Below are 14,172 nucleotides of genomic sequence, written 5' to 3'. Positions count from 1 at the left end.
AGGCTAGGTGTCATAAGCCTGCTTTGTAAAGTTCTGTTAGTCTGTTTCCCAAATAGATTGCCTTTAGACTACATTATAAGATAAAAAGAGAGTAGTTAAGAAACTGTTATAGGAGGATTAAGCTTTAGGAACAATGACACAAAGCAGAGACTAGAGTGGGAGGAATGAACAAAAGTGGAACTATTAGAGAAAATGAGATGGGGAGGAGGAGAAAGTGAGAGAAAAAATTGTTTGTAGGTAGCAGCTGAATAGCAGAGAACTTTAAAATGCTAGTTTGAATTCACACACTTACAAGATATATGCCTTAGAAAAAATATGCTATAAGCAGTTATAATATTTCCTCTTGATTCCCACACATTTAATTGCCCTTTTTGTATACCATTCCTTCTCAAGCCCCCGACTCTTTTTGCTCCCTTTCTCACAGAATATAACAACATCCCCTACTTTACAGAGATGAGCAAGGCCATCCAATTGGGACTCTTCAATTACCTCCTCAACTAGGTGGCTCAGTGTAAGTAGAAAGAGGGGCCTATAGTCAGAAAGACTCCTCTTCCTAAATTCAAATCTGGTCTCAGATAATTTCTAGCTGCATGAGCCTGAGCAAGTCACTTAACACTCAGTTTCTCCTATGTAAAATGAGCTGCAGAAGGAAATTGCAAATTACTTAAGTATCTTTGCCACAAAAACCCAAAATGAGGTCATCAAAAGTCAGACACATCTCTATAACAAACTGCTTCTTATTTTCCTCACCACTACTCCTTCCCCCTCCCCCCACAACTTTAGAGTAAGAGCTGGTCCTTCTAATAAAAGATAACCCCACTGACTGTGCCCTGGAGCCTATACCCTCCCGTCTCCTCCAGGAACTCTTTTTTCATATGTTCAAAAGATTTCCTGCTGGTCAGGTACAAACATATTATTAAAGTTTTGTTTATTTCATCTAAAAAACTTACTTCCTTCTAATACATTCTCAGGCTATCATCTTCACTCTCTTCCCCTTTATTGATAAACTGATGGAAAGTACAGCCCCCCCCCCTCCTTCACCAACCACCATTCAGTGCCCTGCAATCTGGGTGCCATTTCCCATCACCATCTTAATCCAATTTCTGTGAAAATCATCACAACTTTCTTAATACATTCAATGGTCTTTTCTCAAATGCTTATTAGCCTCTGCAGTATTTGGTGCTGTTGCCTCTTCCAGGCTGTCCAATGATATATCAGTAACTCTCCTGTTTCTCTTCCTAAGTATTCTGTGTTTCCTTAACTGGCTCCTCATTCCCTTCTGCTCCTTAAATATAAATGTCCCTTGGAACTCTGTCCTTTGCCCTCTTCCTTTCTGTCTCAATTATTTAGAGGTCCCTAGGTGGCTAGAGAATTTTTAGTACTGGGCTTACTGTAAGAACCAAGTTCAAATCCTGTTTCAGCACTTACTTACTATGTTACTGTAGGAAAGCGACAACTAACTTCAATCAGCCTAACTTTCCTCATCTGAAAAATGTTCTAATCATAGCATCTATCTTACAGGATTTGGAGGAGGATCGAATGAAATAACATATGTAAAGTGTTTTGCAATCCTTAAAGAACTATATAAATGCTAGTTATTATCATTATACACTCTCAGAAATTTTATTCATTTCCCTCATTTCAAGTATCACTTCTAAATAGAAGACTTTATCTCTTCCCTGAACCTTTCCCCAGAATTCCAGTACTATATTTATTAATTGACATTTCTCTCTCTCTCTCTCTCTCTCTCTCTCTCTCTCTCTCTCTCTCTCTCTCTCTCTCTCTCTCTCTCTCACACACACACACACACACACACACACACACACACCATCATCATCATCACCATTACCACCATCATCATATCCAATTAACAACTAAAACTCAACTAATCTAAAAATGAACTTATAAACTTCCCCCAATACCCCCTCCTCTATTTTTCTAATTTCTCCATTTTCATCAATGGTACCAAAATCATCCTAGTTAAATAGTCACAAAAGTTCAGTCATCTTGATTCTTCCTTCTTCCTTACTCTCTCAAAACCTGCCATTGTATAATAATGAAAAGAGTACTATTTTAAGAGGACTGATGGGGACTTAGAAGATCTGGGTTGAAATTCTGTCTCTGATACACATATATACATATGTGTCAAGCTGGGCACTTGCTTAACCAGGCTCACTTCTCTGAACCAATTTCCTCATCTGTCAGTGCCCTAGAAAGGGCACTGAACTAGAATCAAGAATATCTGAGTTTAAAAAGTCACTAAAGGGGGCAGCTAGGTAGAGCAGTGGATAGAGCACCAGCCCTGGAGTCAGGGGTACCTGAATTCAAATCCGACCTCAGACACTTAACACTTACTAGCTATGTGACCCTGGGCAAGTCACTTAACCCCAATTACCTTACTAAAAAAAAAAGTCACTAAAGCTCTCTGAGACTCTGATCCTTTATCTTTAAAATGTAAATAAGAGCCCTTACGTTATATAAATGTTGTAAGGAAAACTCTTTAAAAACTTTATAGTGCTTCATAAATTTTGTCTATTATTATGTAAGTGACCAATTTCCAAATCATGTCACTTCCACTACTAAAATATTATTCTCATTCACTCATTTCTATTCCCAGCAAAAATACCTTGGTTGAGTTCTTCATTACTTGTTACATGAGATATTATTTTTTAAACAAATTGCCTAAATGATCTGACTCCTATCCCCCCATCTTACAAATCTATCATTTACATTGTTGTCTGAGGAATTTCCTAAATCATCTGTTTATTTCCTACTAAAATATTTGAGGTCCTCCATTATCTGATTCTAATTTAATCTCAAACTAATGGCATGTACCTCTTTTCCTTGAAGACCCAATTCAAGTGTCACTTGCTGCATGAATCCCCAATCTGATCTCTCCAGATGAAAGTTCTCCCTCTTGTCTCATCTTCCTTATATTTCTATTTCTGTATCTCTCTTTTGCTCTCATAATATTCTACCATGTATCATACAAACCTTTATCTCTGTGTCTTAAACCAAGTATATGCTGGACCCAAGTTCAATTTCACAATATGAAGAAATTGAATCAATAAGAATTTTTAAAGTTTATTAAATGTAAACAAATTATCAACCAAGAGACATAAACAAAGATTTAGCAAAGATGCATAGCAGGTGTAGCCCCATAAATCTTTATGCATAGCCAATAATGGTCGAGGTAAGATTAAACACTTCATCAAACTAAAAAGCTAACCTACCTATTGATACTACTTTATATAAGCTTACTCAAAAATAATGCCTTGGTTAACTCAGACCATCCCTCTAGGATCTCCATGAAAAAGGTCTATCTACCTTCTGTAGTATATAAATGGTACAACATATAGAGCACCAGGACTCAGTTTGAATCCAGCCTCAGATATTTACTGGCTTATGACCTAATCACTTAATCTCTGTCTGCCTCAGTTTCTTCAACTATAAAATTGGAATAATAATAGGGACTACTTCTCAGGGTGGTTGTAAGGATCCAATGAGATAATATTTGTAAAATGGTTAGCATAATGCCTAACACAAAGTAGCCACATCATAAATGTTTGTTCCCCTCCTTCTTTTCTTTCCTTCCCCCGTTCTTTGATTTCATTTTCAATTAATTAAGTCATATAGTGTAATTAGTTCTTTAGACCCAAAGGTTTGGGCAGAAAGAATAACACCTAAAACATCCATCAACATATCATCAGTTCCTAATGGGTGCTTTCCTTACTATAATAGAGGATTAAGAAATTTTGGGTTTTGTTTTTCCTAATGAGTTTCTCTCTTTTTTTTTTAATTTTTTTGTTTTTGTTTTTGTTTTGTGAGGCAGTTGGGGTTAAGTGACTTGCCAGGGTCACAAAGCTAGTAAGTGTGAGGCCAGATTTGAACTCAGGTCCTCCTGAATCCAGGCCCAGTGCTCTATCCACTGCGCCACCTAGCTGCCCCAAGTTTCTCTTTTAAGAATGAAACTATGTGAGCAGATTACATACACAGACAGTGGTGACTTGGCAACTAACTAGTGAGCTAGAATTCAGTGGCTCTTTATTCTAATCCAATCTCTCATAACCTTATTGCAAAAATGAACAAATGAAATATTCCTGAATTTAGTCAATCTTTTTTTTAATCTTTTGTTTCTTTTTTGCATCAAATATTTCATAGATTATATCTCCCATAGAGGTAATATATTTTGAAGGAGGTTTTCTCATTTTAAAATTATTTAAAGGGAACTATTCAGTAATAATGTCATGCAGAACATAATGACATTATCTCTTATATCATGACATTATCTCTTGCATGTAAGATAATTTCTTTTCCAAATGAAAATTGAATGTCTTCAATAAATGCCTCCTTCATTCCAGGCACTATATAAGTTTTGGGGATACAAAAAACAAAATAAGACTGTCAAAGAGCTTATATTCTACTCAGTACTGAATACCATATAACAAACAAGAAACTATAAAAGAGATTCAAGGCATTTTTGTGAGAAACACTAAATGAGAAAATCTGAAAAGGTGTTTTATAGAAGGGCAACCCTTAGGATAAACCTTGAAGGGAATAAGGAATTTCAAGAGCTAGAGATGAGGAGGGAGGGGATTCCAGGAATGAGGCTTAAAGGAGGGAGATGGAATCTTCTGTAAAAGAGCCATCAAGTGGACCAATTTGACCAGAAGCTAGAGTGTGTGAAAAGGAGTTATATGAAATAAATCTGGAAAGCTAGTTTAAAGCCATAATGTGAATAGCTTTAAACACTAAAATTAGGATCAAGAATAAGGACCCACTAGAATTTCAGGAGTAGGTAAGAGACATGGTCAAATCCATGCTTTAGGAATATTTTTTGGTAAGTGTGTGGAAGATGGATTGCAATGGCAATGAGAAAAGGTAAGGAGAGTAATTATGAGACCATTTCAATTGTCTCGGCAAGAGTTGATGAAGGACTGACAGTGTGGTGCCTTTCTTTCTATTCACAAAGAAAGGAATAGATTGGAAAGACATTTCCAGGTAAAACTAAAGACCTGAATTAAGAAGATGGCCATCATATTCTATTGAGGATGGAATGGAAGGAAGGTGTATTGTATAGTTAAAATCAATAATCCCAGGAAACTAATTGCATAAAGGAGTGAGTGTGTGAGGGACAGAAGAGTTTAAATATGACATTACATGTGTAAACCTAGATGTCTGGTCTTGCCCTTGACAGAAATAAGGAACTTAGGCTCAAGATTTGGATCAAGGGGAAAGACAGAAAGTTATATTTTGAATTCCTCACATTCAACATGTCTTAATAAGAGATTTTGAACAACAGATGTGATGTGAGACCAGGGCTCAAGGGAGTGATAAATGGTGTACTTGGAAGTCATTTTCATAGAAATGATAGATGAATCAATGAATCATGTTGAGACCAACAAAGAGACAGAGAGACAGAAATAAACAGATGGACAGACCAAGACAGAAAGACAAAGAGAAAGATAGAGGCAGAGAGAGACACACAGACAGAGACAGAGAGAGACACACATACATGGACACTTAGACACAGACACAGCAAGACAGAGTAATACCCAAGACAGAGTCATGGTAGATGCCCACGTAAGACATTGTTGTTCATCCTTCATACTCAAAGAAGACCAATGCAATCACATTGTTGGGGCCAGGATGCAGTTTGTTTGACTGTGCCTTATCAGTCCAATGTGAGCTTGGAAGGCTCTAGCATAGGTCAAGCACAAATAGTACATTTGAAAATTTGGGATGATGTCTCGATTTATACATCTTGCATTTCCTTTGTGCTGCCGTAATTCTGCTTTGCTCATAGAGCTCAGCATCTTCTTTGATGCAGGCACACCTTGCTGGGCAGTCCTGTGCCAGTATCTCCCATTTCTCACAATCAATACTAAAGTCCTTCAGAAAGACCTTGAAAGTATCCTTGTACCACTTCTTCTGACCTATGTGTAAATGTTTGCCTTGTACAAGTTACATTTAAGATATAAAATATGGACAGCAACTCTATAAAAGGGACTAAGAAAGATCACTTAAATAGGTAAAAAGAAAATCAGGAGAGAGCAATGTCACAAAAATCTGGCAGATAGAGAGATACCCTAAAAGGTAGAAGCCATCAACTATATCAAATACTGAAAATAGGTTAAGAGAATGAAGACAGAGAGGTCATTGAATTTAGCAATTAGATCATTAGTAACCATGGAGAGAGTGCCTTCAGTCTGTCATTAGGTGAGAAAATTTTTAAAATATCACAGTGATTTAGGTGGTAAGAATGTGAGGGCAATGAATGTAAGCTGTTGTTTTCTAGATGTTTGATTATAAAGGGGAGGACAGTTATAGTATGATAGATTGATGGAATAGAAGAGTCAAGGGAAAGACTTCTGGAGATAATATTTGAATATATACATAAGGCAGAAAGAATAGAGATATGAGACTATCAAAAAAGAAAGTTTCCAGAGAAGAAAGGAAAAAATCAGTGGCAAAAAGTAGAGAGCCTCTTATTTGCAAGGAGAAGGCTTGTCTCTTCTTCTGCAAATGGACAGAAAAGGGAGGAGAAGAATGGTGTATGTCGTTGAGAAGATTCAAAGTGTACAATTGGAAATAAGAAGGTTTCAGTGGATGGTGTTATTTTTTAACAAAATATAAGACATGATACTCTTCTGAAGAATAGAGTGGAAGTATAGATGGCTTGAGAATGAAGAAAAGACTTGGAACCACTGCTATGGAGAACATAGTAGAAATCATTGCTAAGAAGTAGTGAGGCCCAGCTGAAATTAGACAACAAATGTATTTTCACAGTTATGTGAACTTCTGCACAGTTTTCAATAGCTCAAAAGTAGGAATAGTGAAAGGATAATGGTGGATATAATCCAGGGTCAATATTTGGAAAGGCAAAAAACAGCTAGATACACAATGGAGCACAAGATACAAGGGCAGAGAACAAGAAAATTTGAAGCAGTTTCTCACAGGGTAGTGATTTTAAAACAAAGACAGGGGGGTTGGGAGGATGGGTGTTGGCATAGAAAAGAAAGTAGAATAACTAAAGGTTACAAGGAGGAGGGAGAAAAGGTTAAAGAAAAAGGAGAACTAGGAAGAGATGAAATACTAGAATGCAGTCAGAGAGGAATTTCAGAGTTTTAGGTCATGGTGGTAAAAGAGTTGTGAATGATGAGATCAAGATAGCGATCTGTATGTACCTCAAGTGAAGTAAATGTGCAGAGTATGGGAGATAATGTTGATGAAGCAGAATCCAAGGTTACTTGAAGCAACATCAATAACTTTTGAATTGAGTTCAAAAGATCGAGTCCATTCTATAAGGGCTGGAATTAGTAGTTGTACTTAATGTTTATTAATAATAATAATAACAGTAAAATACTAATAAGAGCTAATATTTATACAGCACTTTAAACATTGAATTCAAGTCTTTGTTTTTTAATTCCAGTTTCAGCACTCTATGCCCTATTATGCCTTCTTGAGGCTTTGGAATATTTAAATCGTGGCACATAGAGGAAAGCACACTGCTCCAAATCTAGAAGTGGAGTCATACAGGTCACTGAGATTCATGTTTAATGTGAATTACTTGAAAGAACTGGGGATGCTTTTCCTGAAGAGGTGAAAATTCAGGGGCCATAATAGCTATTCAAGTATGAGACCCATCTATCATGCAGAAAAGGAATTAGATAGAACAGCTAAGTGATGCAGTGGACAGAGAATTGACCTTGAAGTCAGGAGGATCTGAATTCAAATCTGACCTCAGATACTTACTAGCTGTGTAACTCTGAGCAAGTCACTTAACCCTGATTGCCATAAGGTAATGGATGACAGTCGCTAAGAGGAAAATGCCAGACAAACAACAAAAACATCCTAGTAGAGTTGTCCATAAGTGGGATATAATGTTGTAAGAGATCTTCAAGCAGGGACAAGATGACCACATGTTGGATATCTTGTTATGGTGATTCTTTTTTCAAGGGCAGATTGAATTAGATAGTTATTGAGATTACCATAGCCTCTGAATCTGTGATTCTAGGATAATCCTCCTCCCTTCCCCAGTTGAGTTGTAAACTATAGATGAGGAGAGGGGTGGGTAGCATGAATATGATCTCCCTTTAATTTTTTTAGTATCTTAGAAACGGAATCCATTAAAATAGATTTTCAAAAAGACATCTTTATTTCTAATCAATTATAACTAATTTCCAATAGCCACCCACATCTCTTACACTTGATTAGGTTTTGTCATTAGGCTGTCATTTATTTCCCTGATTGGTGATTACTAACAGCGCTTTTTTTCTGCTCCTAGACTCTATCTTGGGTTTTTATATTGAGAAGATTTATCTCTTTACTCTATTTTTTCATGGTGGGTGGAGATCTACAAAGTAAAGCTTTAGAGAAAAGAATTGAGAAGAGAGCTAAATAATGGGGTGTAAGAAAATTCAATATGGGAGGATCTACACAAAATCACAAAACTCAACTCTTGTGACAAGTAGGACTCTGAGTCACAAAAATGCACAGTTTTGCTATAGATTTGACTTCTAAAAGCTTAACAAGGTATCCTGTATGCAATATCTTCCCAAATATTTCCAGGATAATTAGTAATTTTGACTTTTTAAATCCTAGCAATGTAAAGCACAGTATAATGACACAGTAAAAACACAAATTAGATTAGAAAGGGAAATAAATTTGCCTTTCAGAAGTTAGTTACAAAAGCAGTATAAGGAAAAACATGCAACTAAATGGGAAAGCAGGCATTTCTCATGACTCAATTTAAGGTTTTCTGATTTTACATTTGCACTAAGAATCAAACAATTGGGGATCAAAGGAGGAGACTGCAAAATACATTCTCTTCTGCCACAAGATAATGAAAACAGAGAATGGAACAAGAATAAATAAGGATTCTATAGTATATGCTTATACCATGCAAGAATCAATATAGATGAGGGTTATACAAGAATTAAATTGACTTTCTCTAGCAGGTATAATATTTATTTGCTTTTTAGTAAGTAGGTTAAAACAGGGAAAAAACATTTTGTCAACCCACAGACCCTATCTATGCTGGGCTTCCAACCTAAGAATATTCATAAATACAATATAATCTTGCATTGTGAATAGAGACTTTTATGATCTACTTTTGAGAATCTGTTGCATTTTCAATCATTTTGTCCTCTGGATCTTTAGATATAACCAAATACCCACCCCCAGCTCCCCACCCCCCAAAAAAAACTTTCATACATTTTGCTATTTTCTCAAATTAGCATGTTCTTATCCACTCCCCTTATTTCTACTATCAAACTTCTAGAAATAATAGTACACATTGCTTGCTCTTCATAACCTAACCATACATCTAATGCCTTTTAACATGACTTTCATTAGCAGGGATGTGCTAGTTTCCATGTTAATGACCTTTTCCATCATTTGCCTGCTTAACATTACCAATAAGTATTTGTTTGATTGAACTAATTCCTCAATATCATTCGAGTATCTTGATCATCCCCTCCTTTCTAAAGCTCTCCATCATTAAGGCTTCTTTAATATTATATTGTATTCTCTTAGCTCTTTGACCACCTGTATGCTTTCTCCATTAACTCTTTTCCTTCTTCTCACCCCTAAATGTTGAGATTCAGCAGAATTTTATCCTGAGACCTCTCCTTGTCTCTCTTTACAGGTTGTACATTGGAAATTTAATTTATTCTTAAGACTATCTTCAACTATTACCTCTAAGTAAATGACTTCAAAACCTATATTCTAGCTCCTAACCTCTTTCCTAAACTCTAGATTCACTTCCCAAAGCTTACTAGGAAATTTCCCATCTTAATGTTCTACTGTCACTTGAAATTTGACATATCAAATGACAAAATTCATTGTCTATCCTACCAAAATAATAGCTTCTCTGTGGAAAAATTGGAACGCTAATGCATTGTTGGTGGAGTTGTGAACTGATCCAACCACTCTGGAGAGCAATTTGGAACTATGCCCAAAAGGCTATGGGATTGTGCATACCCTTTGATATAGTAATACCTCTAGTAGGTCTGCATCCCAAAGAGATCATAAAAAAGGGAAAAGGGCCCACATGTACAAAAATATTTATAGCAGCTCTCTGATAGCAAAGAATTGGAAATTGGGGGAATGACCATCAATTGGGGAATGGCTGAACAAATTGTAGAATGTGAATGTAATGAAATACCACTGTGCTGTAAGAAATAATGAGCAGGGGCAGCTAGGTGGCGCAGGGTTTAAAGCACCGGCCCTGGATTCAGGAGTACCTGAGTTCAAATCCGGCCTCAGACACTTGACACTTACTAGCTGTGTGACCATGAGCAAGTCACTTAACCCCCATTGCCTAAAAATAAAAATAATAATAATAATAATAATAATAATAATAATAATAATAATAATGAGCAGGCAGATTTCAGAAAAAACCTGGAAAGACCTAAGTGGACTGATGCTGAGTGAAGTGAGCAGAACCAGGAGAACATTGTACACAGTAACAGCAATATTGTATGATGATCAACTGTGATAGACTTGGCTATTCTCAGCAGTGCAATGATACAAAACAATTCCAAAGAACTCATGATAGAAAATGTTATCCACATCCAGAAAAAAGAACTGTAGATTCTGAATGCAGATTTAACCATACTGTCTCTACTTTTTGGCTGTTTTTTTTTTTTCTTTTGGGGGGTTTTTACCTTGTGTTCCGATTTTTCTTTCACAATATAACTAACACAGAAATAAGTTTAATGTGATTGTACATATATAACCTATATCAGATTGCTTTCTGTCTTGGGGAGGGAAGGGAGGAAGGAAGAAAAATGTGGAACTCAAAATCTAATAAAAACAAATATTGAAAACTATCTTTACATGTGGCTAGAAAATAATAAAATACTTTTATGATAAAAATATAATAGCGTCTCTTCTTAACCTTCCTGTTTCTTTTATTGGCACTGTCATCTTCTAATATTTATGCTCAAAACTTCAGGCTCATCTTTAACTCTTTGTCTTTCATCTGACATAATCTTCATCTCTCTCACCCAGCTGATAAATCTTGCCATTTTTCATCAGCAACATCCAAAATATCTTAATTGCATCAGGTTCTAGAATATTTTTAAGCTTCATTTGATACATCAATATTTATCAAAAAGAATTCACCTATCTACACATAAAATACCAAGTGGATGAAAAATGCCTATTTTCCCCATTATGATATTCTATTAGTTGGACAGTCACAGATCTATGTATTATTTTGGGTGATACTCAAATGAAATGGGGTGGGAATTGAATTGGAGAAAATCTATTGGATTTCATTTTGGAAATTACATACTTTTAATGACTCCAAGCTTCTCAAATAAAGTATCATATTTTTAATATCACATTTCTTCTTATAATGATATATGGCTATGAGGTATGAAATTTCATAATCACTGATGAATTAAAGTTGCAAGTCACCCAAAAGATCATGGAGAGGATCATTGTGGGTATGGGTGTGCTATAGCATATTACCAATGAATAATTAATTAAGCGCTTTAGAAGTATTATGTCATAATATATTTGTATGTTTATGCATATATTTATTTATTATTCCTGAAATTCTAATTATATCAGAAAAATATACTACTAAGGAATAAGATGGGGACAGTCTTGCAGAGGTTGCAACTGATAACATATAGACAGTCCTTGTACTCTACTGTGTTATCATAAGATCTAGGGGAAGTCCCCAGTATTGTGGTGAGATTGTATCTATCTCTCCCTAGAGGATGATGGAAACACATGGACAAGTATCCCATTAAATGGACTGAAATCATCAATTTGTGAGAAATTACTCACATGGATGAGATTGTTGGTACATGGAAGTATAAAAATATTATCATTTAAATTTGCACCTCTTCTCCACTTCTACAAGTTCCAAAAGAGGATTTTATCTTGTGAGAATTGGAATGACACCCCCTTCTGGGAAAGATATTGCAGGGAATCTCCACCATGAGGAGAAAGCATGTGATTTAGAAACCATGTGATTTTAGCATCCGGAAGTTACCAGGCATCTGGAAGTTGCCGGTTTCCAGAAGTTACATCTATAGAACCACCTGTGGGACCTGTCAATCAGAGCTACCAGCCAACTAGCTTGGAACTGTGTATGTGGATAGCCCTATTTCCGGTTTCTCAGGAGGCTTCTGGGAGAAACCGAGGAGCAAGTGGGCCTTTCGGTTGGAGACTTCAGGTGGGGAGCAAGAGACAGGTAGGATAGGAAGAGCAAACAAATTTCATACTTGATCCACATGTTTCTCTTTACTTACCCCTAATATACTTTAATAAATACTTAATGCCCAAAGATTGGTGTTATGTTTAAGGTGACCATTCATTAGATTTTAGATATCATAGCTAGAATTTTAGCCCCTTACAATCTCATTACTGATCATCTAGACTAAAGCTTTTTAAACTGTGAGTTGTGACCCCATAAGAGATCATATAATTGAATGTGGGTGTTGCAAAAAATTTGGCAACAGTAAAAGGTTATTTGTGCCTATTTTATATACCTATATACCTAGGGTGGCGTAAAAATTTCCTGAGCAAAAATTGGTCACAAGTGGGAAAAGTTTAAGAAACCCTGATCTACACTTTGAAAATAGTCTCCTAGCTGAGCCTTTCATTTAAGCCCCTTTTAATATATCCTATACTTGATTGTTGGAGTTACCTTCCTAATGTGAATTTCTGATAATTTTACTTCCTTCAAAACAAAACAAAACAGCTTTCCTTATGGTCTACTGAGTAAATTCTAACCATCCTAAAACCCTTTTCTGAATCATTCTGACATTCTTTACACATGCACACACATGTTTGTGTATGTATATATACATATATAACATGTACGTATGTATAGATATAGATATAGAGATGATAGAGATAGATGATATAGATATGATACCAGATATGTAACCCTAGGCAAGTTACTTAACCTCTCAGTGCCCTAGATAAATCATGTATGTGTATGTCTTTGTGTATATGTGTGCATATTTACATATATTGACCTCTCAGAGCTCTTGGCAAATTATATATATATATGTATGTATGTATGTGTGCATATATTTATAGGTATGTGGGAGTAGGTATATTAAATTATATGTATATATGCATATATAATATATATCCATGAATAATTCATCCATAGATGATGTAGTTATATGCATATATAATTCAAAACAGTTTACATATATGCTTATGACTGACCATGAAATTACTTCATAATATTTGAAATGTTAGTCTGTTTCCAACATTTATTAAGTGCTCATTGTGATAGGATATTTTTTCTTAGCTTCTGTGATAAATATTTAATTAAAAGTATGGGATAGTGGATAGACAACTAGATATAGAATCAAGAGACCTGAATACAAGTCCTCCCTTTGTGACTCCAGTAAAGTCATTTAACCTCATTTGGCCCTTTGGCTCTATGATCTTAGACGTTCTTAAATTTGCTGAAGAAAAAAACCCCCACAAATGATGGTAACTTGTATCATTATGTAGCATAGTAGTACTAAAACATATGCATGATTACTGCTTATGTGAGCATTAAAAAGCCCTTAATGCAGAACTTCATTGATTGAGTTGTATGGAATTAAGGAAACATAAAACATTTGGAAGATACATAAATAGCCTCAGGAAGGACATTTTAAACCTGATAAATTGGAGTACTGCTCCCTAAGCCAGGGGAGATTGAGTTATGGATGTTATGAAGTGTTTTTTCTTATTTTGAATGATGGAATTTCAGAGTAAGAAGGGGCCTTAGAGAAAATCTAGGCTAACCCTCATGTGCCAGAGAACCTTGTTTACATGTGTATTTAGTTCAGAAATGCCAGAAGTGACTGGGAAACACAACCAAGGTTCGAGATTTAAGTGATTTATTGCTAGGACACACAAGCTCAGGAGAGAAAAGACATCAGTGGCACAAAGCTTTCTTGACTCTGGGATATATGGCAAACTATGTCAAGCTGTAAGTGATTGGTGTGTTTCAGGACAAATCCCAGAACAGATGACTGTTTACTCATGCCTGCCCACCCCTCACTTTCAAGGCTTTACACCCACAAAGGAAGGGCTTATAAAGTGATGAGTACTTTAAATGGATATATCTACTCCTCATTGTGTTCCTACTGGGAATATTTGTAAAAAGGATATAGAAAATTTCAGGAACTATAGTATGTG

The sequence above is a fragment of the Dromiciops gliroides genome, chromosome 1, assembly GCF_019393635.1.
Source record: "Dromiciops gliroides isolate mDroGli1 chromosome 1, mDroGli1.pri, whole genome shotgun sequence".
Lineage (NCBI taxonomy): Eukaryota > Metazoa > Chordata > Mammalia > Microbiotheria > Microbiotheriidae > Dromiciops > Dromiciops gliroides.
This window is presented reverse-complemented; position numbering follows the sequence as displayed.